Here is a 17,619-nt window from a genome sequence, read left to right as displayed (position 1 = left end):
ACGTGCACTTCTGGTTTCACAGGGGAACGCCTTATGAACGATATCAGTACATTACTTTCTTGTAGGTAAGAACAGTCTATTGGCCTGTTCCCTGACAACAAGAGAAATGAAACGATAAGAGCAGTGAAAGTCAATCGAATAGTAAAGTTGGGTTAAAATGTGCTATGAAAATATTGATTTCAGGCTCTGAAATGCACAGGGCAAATAACAGTCATAGAAACAAGCCTTTTTAATACAAAAAATACACACTTCTTTTAGATAGCACCTCAACACATTGTACGTGATAGGCTAAGGGGCGGGACATCTCTGAGCTGTTGACCAATCACAACAGAGCCAGCCAGCTAACCAATCAGAGCAGACTGGGCTGTGGTTTCAGACAGAGGGTGAACAAGAGGTGCTGCAGCACAGGCAGTATGAGAAGAATAAAGAGCTTTTTGAACATTAGAGCATGGAGACGTGTTGAGACAAACAGTTCAAATATGAACCTGAAAATGAGTATAATGTAAAAGGGCCCCTTTAAGTTACTTTCTTGCAAAGACTCCCTAACACACAGAGCATGTCATTGCAATCTTAATGACATTTTGAGCTGTTTAAATAATGAAAAAAAATCAGTAGTTCATTGTGAGTGTCAAACCTTTTAACAGGTGCCTCTTTTATCATCTCCTTATCTAGAAATTCCCCTTTTGTGTTCTCTCTCTGTTTGGAAAGTGTGACGCCTAATGGTCAATATTTATAGACGTGATCTTAAAGGTCAGTGATGGTGTCATTTGACATTTCACTCTCAATACTTTAGCCCATAAAAGAAAAATTATATTATTGAGAGCGTGTGTGTTTGTGTTGTCTCAGCAACCGAACAGGTTTCACAAATTAATTATTAGAGAGAATTCTGAGAAACGCTTCGTCTTCACAGCCAGCGTGATAATTTGTGAGGTGCTACAGCAGAACCAAATCTCAGACCTGCTTATCTAACTGTGTGTCGGCTCTGTATTATTTAATATCTGTGGTTGTGTCTGTACATGGTAACAAGAACCAAGCTGCAGGAGCACAAAGACACTTTTCATTTGAAAGTCAGAACGTTTAGGGTTTTATTTTTTAAGTAAGACAGAGAAAAGTAAATATAAAATACATGTGCATATGTTGTTGAGATCCATTACAGGATTAACCAAAACAACTCAAATGGTAAAGAGAGGAAAGATGCATGCCTTATCATATTGTAAATTATGATAAGCTGCTAATGCTAATTATCTTTAGATTCTGGATCTAGTAAAGGATAATCACATGTAGGCTGCTACAGATATTGTAAAAAAAGTCTAAATCAAGATTATTCAGTACAAAGTGGACATTCATTTCTCAAACCGTGCTACAATGTCATTACCTGTATTCTAATAATTGGATAATATGGTCTGAAGCGAGACACCAAAACAGAGCCGGAGTCAAAGCTCTGCCTGTGTATCTTATCGCTGTGAGAGTCGATGAACTGGATCCAGGCAGGCTGGTGCCAGCTGAACACCTCCAACATTATCCAGTCATCTCTCATGCACTCAAAGAAAGCGCCAGGTTTTCCTCTGATTGACTCTCTGAATCACATCGTAAAATGTCAGAGACAATCTGCAGCACTTCATATTGTTGTTGAGTACATGTTAATCCCAGAAAGAAAACGCATTACAGAGATGGCAAAAGTACACACACCCTTTACTCAAGTAGAAGTACAGATACTCGTGTTTAAAAATACTCTAGTAAAAGTAGAAGTACTGACTAAACTTCTTTACTCAAGTGAAAGTAAAGAGGCTTTGAAATGTACTTCAGTAAAAAGTACCCATAACTAGCAGCTGCTTTAAAGAGTACCTGACCTCCCTTTATATGAATAGAACAATAATGTCATTGTTAGCTAATGAATGTTTCCATGCTGAACAACGGCAACATGACAACGTTTCCATTGGTCCCTCTTCTTTAGAGAAGACCAGGAAATGATGGATACACGGATCGTGTTCAAATCAATAGGCACGCAATGACTCTAAAGAATAATGATCACGCACCAAACACACATTCAGACTAAAGGAACCAGCTGTTTGGAAAATTAGAGAAGTAGAAAGTACAGGTATTTGAGTTCAACATGTAAGAAGTAGAAAGTACAGGTATTTGAGTTCAACATGTAAGAAGTAGAAAGTACAGGTATTTGAGTTCAACATGTAAGAAGTAGAAAGTACAGGTATTTGTGTTCAACATGTGAGAAGTAGAAAGTACAGGTATTTGAGTTCAACATGTAAGAAGTAGAAAGTATAGGTATTTGAGTTCAACATGTAAGAAGTAGAAAGTACAGGTATTTGAGTTCAACATGTAAGAAGTAGAAAGTACAGGTATTTGAGTTCAACATGTAAGAAGTAGAAAGTATAGGTATTTGAGTTCAACATGTAAGAAGTAGAAAGTACAGGTATTTGAGTTCAACATGTGAGAAGTAGAAAGTACAGGTGTTTGTGTTCAACATGTTAGAAGTAGAAAGTACAGGTATTTGTGTTCAACATGTAAGAAGTAGAAAGTATAGGTATTTGAGTTCAACATGTAAGAAGTAGAAAGTACAGGTATTTGAGTTCAACATGTAAGAAGTAGAAAGTACAGGTATTTGGGTTCAACATGTAAGAAGTAGAAAGTACAGGTATTTGAGTTCAACATGTAAGAAGTAGAAAGTACAGGTATTTGGGTTCAACATGTAAGAGTAGAAAGTACAGGTATTTGTGTTCAACATGTAAGAAGTAGAAAGTACAGGTATTTGTGTTCAACATGTAAGAAGTAGAAAGTACAGGTATTTGAGTTCAACATGTAAGAAGTAGAAAGTACAGGTATTTGAGTTCAACATGTAAGAAGTAGAAAGTAAAAAGTCGTCAGAAAAATAAGTAGTGGAGTAAAGTACTGATACCAGAAAAATGTACTTAAGTACAGTAACAAAGTATTTGTACTCCACTACTTCCCACCTCTGATAAAGTATAAGAGTTTCTACAAGCCTCGACCAGTTTGTTTCAGTGGAAGAGGAAATAACAAGTAATTGAGGCATTCAGGGAACCGGTGAAACCCCGAGGTCTCAGACTGTTGTCTGTTACTCTGTAAAAAACGTTAATCATTTCCCAACGTCGTCACACCTCACTCCTCCTGTTGGCTTTGATTTAAACTACAACCATGTTTGTTCTGTAGAGCAAATGTTTTCTGTAAAAGCATGGTGCAACAAGTCTGAGTCATGACTTCTCACGCTTGGAAGAGTTTAAAAAAAAGAAGGTATGAACACTTTGAGGGAAGCAGGAAGCGATATACCATTATCAGATGTCCTATTATTGTTGTTTGAATCCAAGATTTGTTATTTTGTAAGCGTGCATTGATTTCTGGGATTCACCAATGTTTTCTTATATCTGTTCTTCTTTCAGCAGATCATTTTAGAAATGGTTGAGCGTACTCTTACCAAGATTAGAAATAAACACCTTGTTTACAAAGTCCACAAATTGTTGTCCAACGCAAGGAAACAAGAGCTTAAAGAACATGTACGTTTATTTAACTCAATTTGACTAGTTTCTTTTGGTAACATCTCACTAATTCTTCTGCAAGAGACAGGGGAAGGGAGGCCCACCTAGACGTATCGGCTTTGCATTTATCTAGTAGAGGCTGAAAGCTTTTAGGGAACAGGTCTTTAAAAGAGTTTGCAACAAACACCCCCAAGTATTTGAACCCCTCCACAGCCCTTTTAAAGGGGAATAGGGATTGGGGAAGAGCCTCTGCCATTTTATTTACAAAAAATACTTCGCTCTTTTGAATGTTTAGTTTGTAACCTGATACACGGCCAAATTGATCTAAAATCGACAGTATGGGGGGGAGAGAGGATAAGGGGTTCGAGATCATAAGAAGAAGGTCAACAGCATATAGAGACAGTTTATGAACCATGCCATGACGCGTAATGCCCTCAAACCTATCATGGCTTTTGAGCCAGATAGCGAGAGGTTCAATGGCTATATTGAACAACAGCGGCGAAAGAGGACACCCCTGGCGAGGAGCACGTTGGAGAGAGAAAGGGGGAGATCGAATGCCATTAGTGTGTACAGAGGCAGATGGAGAGACATCTCACTAATTCTTGAGGAAGTGTCAAATGATCTGCAACCCTGCCCTTATAGGGTGTTAAGGGGCGTTCATGGTGCTAGTAAACAATCATTACATTACATTTAGCTGACGCTTTTATCCAAAGCGACTTACAATAAGCAGGTCTCCCTTGAAAAAGAGATCAATGGGATTTTACCTGGATAAATAAAGGTTTTGAATTGAATTGAATTGACAATTACAGGGACATTCTCCCTGGAGTAACTAAGGACTAAGTGCCTTATTCAAGGTTACTAGTGGTTGTGTTCCTGGCGGGATTTGAACTCACAACCGATCTTCAGCCCACTTCACTATCCACTGCTCCTGGCACTAGGATGGGTTAAAAGCAGAGAACAAATGTCACTGTGTGTGCTGTGTGCTCTGCATGTGTGACCATTAAAGAGGGTTTCATCCCTCCCAATATTATATTATTAGATCACCACTATCCCACAATCAGAAACACACCTCCAACTTATGATAAAGTGGATTCATTATTCAGCAGATCTGGGTTGGAGCAGATTTGGATCGTTAAGAGCGTTTGGTGCATCTGAGTTGACATGCTTGTTTCTTCTTAAATGTATAATGAACATAATAAATAAGAGGAAATGTAAGAGATTGTTGCTAAGTCCGGGCCATTTTGCTTACCAATACAGAGACAATGAGCAGGTCTCCCTTGAAAAAGAGATCAATGATCTCAATGGGATTTATCTGTATAAATAAAGGTTTGAAATTAAATGAAACAATATGAATTCCTGAGATAAACTCCCTTGTGCCCTCTAACATGTTATTTCCAATCTATTCTAAACATTCATTGATAAAGCAATTCACGTTTTGATTATTATATTATATTTTAAACATAATGGATCGGTTCGCAACCGAGTGTGAAGCGGCTGGGATGAGGATCAGCACCTCCAAATCTGAGGCCATGGTTCTCAGCAGGAAACCGATGGACTGTCCACTTCAAGTAGGGAATGAGTCCTTACCCCAAGTGAAGGAGTTCAAGTATCTCGGGGTCTTGTTCTCGAGTGAGGGAACAATGGAGCGTGAGATGGGCCGGAGAATCGGAGCAGCGGGAGCGGTACTGCAGTCGCTTTACCGCACCGTTGTGACGAAAAGGGAGCTGAGCCAGAAGGCAAAGCTCTCTGTCTACCGGGCCATTTTCGTTGCTACCCTCACCTATGGTCATGAAGGATGGGTCATGACCGAAAGAACGAGATCGCGGATACAAGCGGCCGAGATGGGTTTTCTCCGCAGGGTGGCTGGTGTCTCCCTTAGGGATAAGGTGAGAAGTTCGGTCATCAGGGAGGGACTCGGAGTTGAGCCGCTCCTCCTTCGCGTCGAAAGGAGCCAGTTGAGGTGGTTCGGGCACCTAGTTAGGATGCCACCTGGGCGCCTCCCTAGGGAGGTGTTCCAGGCACGTCCAGCTGGGAAGAGACCAAGGGGTAGACCTAGGACCAGGTGGAGGGATTATATCTCTTCGCTGGCCTGGGAGCGCCTTGGGATCCCCCAGTCAGAGCTGGTTGATGTGACCAGGGAAAAGAAAGTTTGGGGCTCTCTGCTGGAACTGCTACCCCCGCGACCCGACCACGGATAAGCGGGAGAAGATGGATGGATGGATGCATTTTAAACATAGGTGTTAAGTCTTGGTCGGTTATTCTCACTGTGGTCAAATTAAATCTATGCAAAACATCGGGGTAAAGTAGGTTTTAACATCTGGCTGATATAGAGTTTGTGTTACTTCTTCACGTGTGTTAGAGCAACTGTGGACCTGCGTGTGTGGCATTTACAAAGTGCTGCCATTTCGTGCCTGGCTTCAAAGAGGATCGCTGTGTATGTGGGAATAATTTTAGCTGCTGAGTCACTGGCACCCTTTAAATATTTCAGATGACAATTCAAAAGAAAATGTCAAAGCATGCAGAGAACAAACATTTAAAAATCAATCAGGCTGTACTTTTAAATACAATTGCTTTGTGCGAAAAGTGCTCGGGAGGAAATGAAATAAACGTCAACAATTCATGATTCACTACAAACTAAAGAGGTGTGTAGTGATGCAGCTGTTTCATACTTTAGGCATTACAGTAGCTGTAATTCTGCAGAGCGTTATATGTTATTTTAACTTAATATGAAAGGATTGGATAGAACTGCTTGTATTAATGTATTAAAGTATCTTAAGTTATGGTGCATCAATGCAGAACAGTTATGTAGGTGCATAATCACTATAATAATGCTTTATACCAGTGGTTCTCAAATGGGGGTACGCGGACCCATAGGGGTACGTTGGAGTACTGTAGGGGGTACGTGAGATTTATTTTATGTTAATGAAAAAAAAAACGAAGTTTGAGCAGTGTGGGTTTTATATTAACAGAGTTACACATATTTCAAAACACGAAGTGTAATAACTGCAGTTAGCCTTCTTGTCAGAATAACAAAGACCCTCAGTGAAGCACAAGCCCATGTTTCACTACATTGTAAGTACAACTTATTAAAAAGATCAGTTCAATGCAACTAATGTCGTCTTAGTGTTATTGCATGATGTTAAAATTGGTTTGCCATGAATTTAGTGATGGATTGTAAACATTTGAAATGTAGCATTTAAGTGTTTCTCAGTTACAAGGTTGTTGTTTTAATAAATCAGACAGTGATGGTGCAGCGCTGTACTGTACCTCTTTAAATAGGCATTTCTTCCCTAACAAATTGTGTTTGCGCTGATCAGGGGGTACTTGGCTGAATTTTTTTTTCAAAGGGGGTACATTATTGAAAAAAGTTTGAGAATCACTGCTTTATACAACATATATGATAAGAAAAAGTTATTTTAAATAAAAATCTGCATCCTATTTCAAATGTTTTCCCCATGGTAGAAGACGTAATCCTGAATATTTAATCATTTATTCCAAACACAACAGGATCAGCGTATACAAAGCAGTGTTTACTTGTAGAGTGAACTCCTCAGAGGGTTGAAAAACGAATACCGAGAAATATTACTCAGTACATGATCTCATGAATCCCGATTACATGTTCATTATCCTGCATCACAACACAGGGACGATGCCTCATCTGTTTGTTTAGATCCTCTGAATCCCGCTGTGTCTCTGCGGAGTTTTCCAGGCAATAATTATAATAGGATTGGGCGTCCATTAAGAGTTATAGTGGACAGTTGGAGACTAAGGGATCAGGAGGAGGAGTGACACAATGGCTACACATGGCAGATGGGAATTATGAGGGGCTGGATGTTTATTAAAGGATTGAAATGTTTTGAAGAGTGGTGCAGGAATTAGTCCTGAAACCCAAATATGAGTCAGCAAGTAAATAATTTTTAATATGTGTTTGTTGTCAGCAACCTGAAATAAGGGAGAGATTTTAATGTGTTTTCTACGACATAAAATACCCCACTGGTGAATTTAAAAACGGCAGTTACTTCAAGTGTCTAAATGAAACGACTAAACGGCATCACGCCTAACATTAGCCGCCTTTAGCTTAGCGGTGGTGATGTGAAGTCATGTGACCGCGCTGTAGTTCCTTTATAGCCTAACATTAGCCGCCTTTAGCTTAGCGGTGGTGACGTGAAGTCATGTGACCGTGCTGTAGTTCCTTTATAGCCCAACATTAGCCACCTTTAGCTTAGCGGTGGTGACGTGAAGTCATGTGACCGTGCTGTAGTTCCTTTATAGCCCAACATTAGCCGCCTTTAGCTTAGCGGAGGTGACGTGAAGTCATGTGACCGTGCTGTAGTTCCTTTATAGCCCAACATTAGCCGCCTTTAGCTTAGCGGTGGTGACGTGAAGTCATGTGACCGTGCTGTAGCTCCTTTATAGCCCAACATTAGCCACCTTTAGCTTAGCGGTGGTGACGTGAAGTCATGTGACCGTGCTGTAGTTCCTTTATAGCCCAACATTAGCCAGCTTAGCGGTGGTGACGTGAAGTCATGTGACTGTGCTGTAGCTCCTTTATAGCCCAACATTAGCCTCCTTTAGCTTAGCGGTGATGACGTGAAGTCATGTGACCGCGCTGTAGTTCCTTTATAGCCCAACATTAGCCACCTTTAGCTTAGCGGTGGTGACGTGAAGTCATGTGACCGTGCTGTAGTTCCTTTATAGCCCAACATTAGCCGCCTTTAGCTTAGCGGTGGTGACGTGAAGTCATGTGACCGTGCTGTAGCTCCTTTATAGCCCAACATTAGCCGCCTTCAGCTTAGCGGTGGTGACGTGAAATCATGTGACCGCGCTGTAGTTCCTTTATAGCCCAACATTAGCCACCTTTAGCTTAGCGGTGGTGACGTGAAGTCATGTGACCGTGCTGTAGTTCCTTTATAGCCCAACTTTAGCTTTCTACCATTGGCGATTGCATTTAGGCTTCAAAAATCACAAAGTGTTGTTTATAGGTGGAGATGATCCTGCTCATGTAAGTATCAAAAACATGCATTTGCCATAGTTCCTATCTTCTGCAATATTCCAAAAAGCAATGGAAAAATCCCATCCCGTCTCCTCCAACAATGCAACATACAATAAACAAGTAGGAATAATTAACTATGTACATGTAAAACAGAACAGAATGTAATACACTGCACAATGGAATGAAATACTTCTTATACTTGATACTGGAAGTACAGATGGATGAATCTTTCTGCTGAGTGAGTGTGTGATGCAGCTCTCTGATACTGCAACACACAAGAGGTAGCAGAGGATTAAAAAAACCCAGTACTATTCATTTCATTTCCTTTCATGTGCAGGTCCATTATTAAATATATACATCCTCCTCCTTTGCACACACCCACCTAAACATCTCCACTTCCTCCAAATACCAAAAACTGACTGGATGCAAAGATGGATGAAATGTGACAACGTTTTGAAAATGACACTTGCTCGAATGTCTCAGTGGAATCCAGTAGCATTCATACAATCTGTTATAGTATTAAATATATAAATCAAACTCCTATGCACCTTTACTTCCGTTAATTCATAAAAAAATTGCAGTTGGAGACTAATGGATCAAGACAAAGAGTGACACAATGGTTACCCATGCAATGAAATCATGCAGTGTGTCTCTTTCTGCAGTTGACAGACAGGAAGTGAGTCTTTGGTGCAGCACTGTCTTATAATGCAAGACAGTCCTATTTTAGGAAAACAGTACAATTCATATATCCTTTGTCTGATAGTCTATACAAATACATAAATCCTTCTCCTTCGCATGCCCACCTATACACCTCCACTTCCTTAAAAACACCAAACATGGGGAGTTGGAGACGTGTGACACAATGGCTACATATGACAGATACAAACTAAATAAAGATGTCTGGAAGATGGATGCAGTGTTTCTTTATCTTCTTTCTCTGCAGTTAAAACAGTGTGTGTTATTTTGCGAGACAGAAGGTAGTGTTGACATGTCCTATTTTTGGACATCAGCATTATTCATAAATCTTTTGTTTGTTTTATTATTTAAAACATAAATCCCCCTCCTTCGCACACCCACCCCTACACCTCCACTTCCTCCAAACACCAAATATGGGCATGCGGTGCTGCCAGCGTCCCGGAGCGAGGGCCTGATGGCTGAGTGATCATCAGATCTCTGCGCTTTGGACTCTCAGGCAACCAGCACAGTTACTTCTCAGTGAGGTGGAGCTAAGAATAGACCAGAACAGCCTCTTACATAACGCAGCCCCGATGCATTCTGGGACGGGATGGCATCGCCAAGCAGCGGGCAGCAAGAATCGTCTCTGCTGCGCTGCTCTGTTTCCTCTGACTGCTGTGCAGGCAACCTGAAGGCATTTCAAATGGATTTGGAAAGGTGGCAAAGTTCTTTCGAGTTGTTGTTTCTTCTAATTTAATACTAAATACTTATTTCATTACTCAGTTCTTTATGACTTAAATTGCCTTTTGCTCGTTTGTTAACTTTATAAAGCGAAAATAAACTGCTTTTGTTCTGCTGCATTCATGTCAGTTCAGCAAAAAAAAAAAGTTTTTTTTTTTTTTTTAAGTTATGTATTAGATATTTTTCCTTACAGGATTGGCCTAGTTTTTGCTATAATTTGATGCCAACAGGCCCCTTAATCAGACTGGGAAGAATACAGATTATTTATAATATTTTCCAAAACATCTTCATCATTTTAGTAATTAATAAAGTACAAAAAATACATTTAAAAAAAGCCTTGTGGCATTATGTTTTGTGCAAGCACTATCGCACCATGTTTTCAAATGCTGCATTTTTTCAGTGGCAACAAGACAGAGGATTATCTTTGTTAATTGTACATCTTATTTCACTTTTCTAAAATCTGGGTCGGCGAATTCAACATTTTTAGTGGCTATTGATGGTAGCATGGCTATTTATAAATGGCCTGTTTTTTCGAGGAATCCTGTTGATTCTCTCCCATCAGTGGTCTGCAGCGTATCAATTCTTACAATATAGAATCAGCCTTTTAAACTCGACCAAGGTAGAAAACACACGTTTATGATTCCTAATTGTAAAAAAAAAGGGAGCTTTAGGCAATATAGGAACTACAGCACGATCACATGACTTCATGCCACCACCGCTAAGCTAAATGTGGCTAATGTCGTTTAATCGTCTCTTTTAGACACTTGTTAGCAACCTCTGTTTTTATGATGCATAAAAGCTTCAGACATTCATCAGCGGGGTTTTTACTGACGTATTTAATGTTGTAGAATAAAGCACTTTGTTAACCACAGACCTTATTTCAGGCATCTAAACAAACACATGTCCAAAAAAACATTGACGATGACACGAGAGAAAGGGAAGTGGTAAAATGCTGATTAATTTGCGGTTTTAGAACTCATTCCTGCATTACTCTATCAAGTCACTCAATAACAATAAAGTTATGTCACAAAGAAATAATCTATCTCCTTCTCTTTGCAGCATTTATGAGCCTTTTCATGAGATTTGATGACATAATATATCCAAACGCTTCCTCCATTAAAAATATAGTGATGATATTTATATCAACGCTTCAATTATAAGACAATTCAATCCCACAGAGGAATAGCTGCAGCTTTCATTGTGTATTAGCATAGAAGTGTTGGGCTATAATTATCAGCAGGCATATTTGTGTTTCCTATTTCCGCCCACACACACCCCCCCGATGGCCTGTTATTGTCTCAGGGTGGTCCGAGTCATGGCAGATGGTCACGAGGAACCGAGGCTAACCTAACGCCAGCACCAACTGAGGTAAAGGTAGCGGGGCGAGCACTTGGACTATTGTCAAAGAACACTATGTTACTGTAATACAAACACACACACACACACACACACACACACACACACACACACACACACACACACACACACACACACACACCACACACACACACACACACACACACACACACACACCACACACACACACACACACACACCCACACACACACACACACACACACACACACACACCCACACACACACACACACACACACACCACACACCACACACACACACACACACACGGTCTGTAAACAATTCGCAGCAACTTTGCACATTTGTAATGCGTAGTTAATCCAATGCCAATATGTGTCTGTATATATTTCTATATATTCTTGTATCTTAGTGAGACTGTATATTGTAGAGTACTCAATCTATTCAATATTTTCGTTATGTGTATTATTTAGATACTTATATATGTCCTTACTATTGTGAATTTGAATACCTACCTACCTACCTACCTACCTACCTACCTACCTATCTATCCATCCATCTATTTAAACACCCAGATGGTAAAATATCCAGTTTTGTCCAGAAAACATGAGAATTTGTTTCTGATGGGAGACAAACAATCATGGGAGAGAACAGATTATATAAAGAAATGTCACTTATTTTATTCCCATTGTATTCAAAAGTGTCCATTTAAAAGATGGTGATTCATTAACTTGTAGTAAATGTATCACTGGAAGGTCGTCCACTCTCCCACCGTCCACTGAGAGAGAGTCAGCAGTTTCTTTTTACAGGAAACGTCTATTTCTAGCCACACAAACGCGTGAGGAGGGGGAGAATCAGAAGTAATTATAGTCTGCAGTTTTCTGTTGTGTGAGAAGAAAACAATACGCAGTCTCTGGATGGGATCGGCTTCATGGAGAGACACAGCTTGGGAAGCAGGAGAGGGGAAGGTGGGAAGTAGTGGAGTACAAATACTTTGTTACCTAACAAAGTACTGGTATCAGTACTTTACTCCACTACTTATTTTTCTGACGACTTTTAACTTTTACTTCTTACATGTTGAACACAAATACCTGAACTTTCTACTTCTTACATGTTGAACCCAAATACATGTACTTTCTACTTCTTACATGTTGAACACAAATACCTGTACTTTCTACTTCTTACATGTTGAACCCAAATACATGTACTTTCTACTTCTTACATGTTGAACACAAATACCTGTACTTTCTACTTCTTACATGTTGAACCCAAATACCTGTACTTTCTACTTCTTACATGTTGAACACAAATACCTGTACTTTCTACTTCTTACATGTTGAACCCAAATACCTGTACTTTCTACTTCTTACATGTTGAACTCAAATACCTGTACTTTCTACTTCTTACATGTTGAACTCAAATACCTGTACTTTCTACTTCTTACATGTTGAACCCAAATACCTGTACTTTTCTACTTCTTACATGTTGAACTCAATACCTGTACTTTCTACTTCTTACATGTTGAACTCAAATACCTGTACTTTCTACTTCTTACATGTTGAACACAAATACCTGTACTTTCTACTTCTTACATGTTGAACACAAATACCTGTACTTTCTACTTCTTACATGTTGAACTCAAATACCTGTACTTTCTACTTCTTACATGTTGAACTCAAATACCTGTACTTTCTACTTCTTACATGTTGAACCCAAATACCTGTACTTTCTACTTCTCACATGTTGAACTCAAATACCTGTACTTTCTACTTCTCACATGTTGAACACAAATACCTGTACTTTCTACTTCTTACATGTTGAACTCAAATACCTGTACTTTCTACTTCTTACATGTTGAACACAAATACCTGTACTTTCTACTTCTCACATGTTGAACTCAAATACCTGTACTTTCTACTTCTCACATGTTGAACACAAATACCTGTACTTTCTACTTCTTACATGTTGAACTCAAATACCTGTACTTTCTCTACTTCTTACATGTTGAACACAAATACCTGTACTTTCTTACTTCTCACATGTTGAACTCAAATACCTGTACTTTCTACTTCTTACATGTTGAACTCAAATACCTGTACTTTCTACTTCTTACATGTTGAACACAAATACCTGTACTTTCTACTTCTTACATGTTGAACACAAATACCTGTACTTTCTACTTCTTACATGTTGAACACAAATACCTGTACTTTCTACTTCTCACATGTTGAACTCAAATACCTGTACTTTCTACTTCTTACATGTTGAACACAAATACCTGTACTTTCTACTTCTTACATGTTGAACTCAAATACCTGTACTTTCTACTTCTTACATGTTGAACACAAATACCTGTACTTTCTACTTCTCTCATTTTCCAAACAGCTGGTTCCTTTAGTCCTGAATGTGTGTTTTGATGCGTGATCATTATTCTTTAGAGTCATTGCGTGCCTATTGATTTGAACACGATCCGTGTATCCATCATTCCTGGTCTTCTCTAAAGAAGAGGGACCAATGGAAACGTTGTCATGTTTCCGTTGTTCAGCATGGAAACATTCATTAGCTAACAATGACATTATTGTTCTATTAATATAAAGGGAGGTCAGGTACTCTTTAAAGCAGCTGCTAGTTATGGGTACTTTTTACTGAAGTACACTTCAAAGCCTCTTTACTTTCACTTGAGTAAAGAAGTTTAGTCAGTACTTCTACCAGAGTATTTTTAAACACGAGTATCTGTACTTCCACTTGAGTAAAGGATGCGTGTACTTTTGCCATCTCTGAGGAGAGGGGAAGGTGAGGAGGGAAAGAAAACAAATGAGTCATGGAGAGGAGACGCATTGGGAAGAGCATACCTGAAATAGCACATTTCTTAGAAGGTTCTGTCAATGACTTAATTTATTTCACTAATTACTCATCGGAATAAGTTACGAGTTAGCAGGGCCTCGTTGAGCTGCAGTGGTGGGAAGCAACTACATTTACTCAAGTACAGTTACTGTACCTAAATACCTTTTTGAGGTATTTGTACTTTACTTGGGGAGGTCTTTTTTATGCTACTTCCAATCCACTACATTTTGGAAGAGAATACTGTACTTTTTACTCCACTTCATTTATTTGACAAGATTAGTTACTTTGGAAAGTTCATATAATTCATACAAATGTCAAAGGAAATGAATTATCGCAGCTTTTTTATTATGGATTAATATACCCGATCTTATCTTCACTTTGTCTAGATGTAAAATCTAAAGTATGCTCACATTAACAGATCGTTAATTGTGATCCAGCAATGTAATAAATACACTCTTATAATGGCCAAAATGACTACTTTCAGTTGTTTAAGTTTATTTGAATGCTAATACTTTTGTAGATTTACTTAAGTAACCTTTTTGAAAGAACACGTTTTGAGTAAGAGATTAGAAAGTGATTTATTTATGGTTTATGTGTTTTCTTTGATTCCTTTTCTGTATGCCAGGAGTTTGATGGAGGGTTGATCTCAGTTTGCAGGTCTTTCTTTTAAGTAGACAAACAGGGACTGGATATTGGTCGAGGCATTTCGCTCCTAAAATAAAGGAGGATAGCAAGCAACTCCAAGGTTTTTTGTTGTGCGTCATTTCTTTCTACCTGACTAGATTAAGAAATACAAAATATTTTTCTGTAACTGGTTGAGGACAGGAAGTATAAAGTAGCTTAAAATGGATATATTCAAGTACAGGTCCATCAAAATTGCACTAAAAGCAGTACATTGATGATTTGATTAAACCGAAAACAAGGCAATATTGAAGGTCTTGAAATAACTGAGCGTTACCGGGATAAGTAACTGTCAGACTGAAATACTTTGCACTTCTTGAAACTGAAAAAACAACAACATAATGTTAACATGCCGTTAAGTCCAGCCCATTGTACAGAAGCAGCAGTTCCCACGTTTCTAACCCTGGACTTCTGCGTGCTACATCCTCTGTATTTATGTGCATCCTTTCCAGCTCAATCCACAGCAGGAAATTGAGGAAATCTGATCCAGGAGCAGGGAGGAAATAAACATGGGAGGGGAGAGATGGTTCAGAGATAAGAGCTGAGGAGGAGCAGGAGATGAATCCTGTTCCTCTGCTCCGCTGTTATCCGTCTTCAGATGACAGCAGCGCACTTTTAACCTGGCGTCACTTACACACCCCGACAGGTTGACTCTCTGTCTTAACACCACAACACATTTAGAAACCTGAGGCTTTACGTCCACTCTGAGGTTTTCTTTGTCACTTGACCTGAGCATAGTTTACACCTTGATGTCAGAACGAGAGGCAGTTTTTTAATGTTTTTGAGTATATATTTTTTACTTTTTAATGCTATTTTATTTCTATTTCTGAAATATATTGGACTGTTTATTTCTGTGCCTTAGTTTCCCTTATGTACATTGCCTTGTGCCTTATTATGCTGCTGCAACGCAAACATTTCCAAAATTGGGATCAATAAAGTAATCTATCTATGTATGTGTCCGTCCGTCCGTCCGTCTATCTATCTATCCATCCATCTGTCTATCCATCTATCCATCTATCTATCCATCTATCTATCCGTCTATCCATCTATCCATCTATCTATCCGTCTATCCATCTATCCGTCTATCCATCTATCCGTCTATCCGTCTATCCATCTATCCGTCTATCCATCTATCCATCTATCCATCCATCTATCCGTCCGTCTATCCATCTATCCGTCCGTCTATCTATCTATCTATCCATCCATCTATCTATCTATCCATCCATCTATCTATCCGTCCATCTATCTATCTATCCGTCCGTCCGTCCGTCTGTCCGTCTGTCCGTCTGTCTGTCCGTCTATCTATCTATCTATCTGTCTATCTATATATCTATCTATCTATCTATCTATCTATCTATCTGTCTATCTATCTATCTATCTATCTATCTATCTGTCTATCTATCTATCTATCTATCTATATATCTATCTATCTGTCTATCTATCTATCTATCCATCTATCTATCTATCCATCCATCTATCTGTCAATAGCTAAAAAGAAAATCTGCATGTGTTCTCCTCACCTGACCTGAAAATCAGGTGTTTGCTTGCTGTCTAAAACTAGAAATAGGAAATATTTTTGCATCAAAAAGAGGGATAATTTACAAAAGTGATGTGCAGGGGGGAAATACAATAAAGTCAAACTGAACAGAAACTAAAACTTGAATAAGGTTAGTGTTACTTTTATCTGTATATTTCTTTTAATATTCTGTGTTTTTTCAATAGTTTTTGGACATTCATGAAGTTCATAGAGTTCTGCAGCTTCACGGACAACAAAGGTTTGTAGGATAACTTCACTTCTGAAATATTGCGGTCACAATATAATTATAATATTCTTTACTGCATGATTATTGTGGCCAAAATAATTCACAATAACAATATTATTAAGATATCTACTGACATTCTGGCAAAAAATGAAATAATAATGCTCTCAGTCAAATGTATCTTTTGTGACGCTTTATTTCACGGACGATTTACAAAATATAGTTATTTAAAAAAGGAGAAAAGAGGCTTTGTAACCAGATTTAAAGTCGTTTTTAGCTTATGACCGTCTGTAGTCCTTTTGCAGGTGACAAAGAGAACATTTATGAATTTAAAATAAATACCAAATACATTGTGAGAATTCTGGTCTACTGGTATGGCCACCAGACTGTGCAAGTCAAATGGGGCAATAGGGTCTCAGCTCCATTTGGGGTTAGCAATGGTGTCAGACAAGGTGGAATTATGTCCCCAGTTCTTTTAACCTTTATATTGATCATCTGTCAAGCGACTGAAAGCCTGTAATACTGGATGCATGATTGGTAGCACTCTAGTGAAACATATTATGTATGCAGATGATCTGGTCTTCAGCAGCTTCTTGCCGTTTGTTCTGTGTATGGTGTGGAACATGACATCAAATACAACGCCAGTAAGAGTGCTGTCATGATCTTTAGAACCAAAGAGGATAATGTCTTACATTTCCTGATTTTAAATTGTCTGATATTAATCTTAGTGTCTGTAATAAGTTAAAATATCTTGGACACTTTATTACAGAACAAATGACAGATGATGAAGATATTTATAGGCAATGCCGCATGATGTATGCACAAGCAAACATTCTCCTACGTAAGTTTGGTGCATGTACAGATGGAGTGAAGATGTCTCTGTTCACAGCATATTGCACACCGCTCTAAACGGCACATCTGTGGTCAAACTACAGAAAAGCAAGTTTACGGAAACTTCAAGTAGCTTATAAGGATGCCATGAGAATATTGCTGAAGAGACCTCGATGGTCTAGTGCAAGTGAAATGTTTGTGGCTGCAGGAGTAAATACTCTACAAGCTGTTTTAAGAAATCTTATGTATAAA

The 17,619-nt window shown here is 38.8% G+C and overlaps 1 protein-coding gene across 1 annotated transcript in view; it reads right to left on the bottom strand.

Annotated features, from left to right (window-relative positions):
• LOC117538102 (diacylglycerol kinase beta) overlaps positions 1–17,619 on the bottom strand; it is a gene marked incomplete in the record, with an annotated part of 134,000 nt that overhangs the window by 6,276 nt on the left and 110,105 nt on the right.

This window comes from Gymnodraco acuticeps, unplaced genomic scaffold (assembly GCF_902827175.1).
Source record: "Gymnodraco acuticeps unplaced genomic scaffold, fGymAcu1.1, whole genome shotgun sequence".
NCBI lineage: Eukaryota > Metazoa > Chordata > Actinopteri > Perciformes > Bathydraconidae > Gymnodraco > Gymnodraco acuticeps.
The sequence above is the reverse complement of the archived record's forward strand: the minus strand, read 5'-3'. Positions and strand labels throughout refer to the sequence as shown.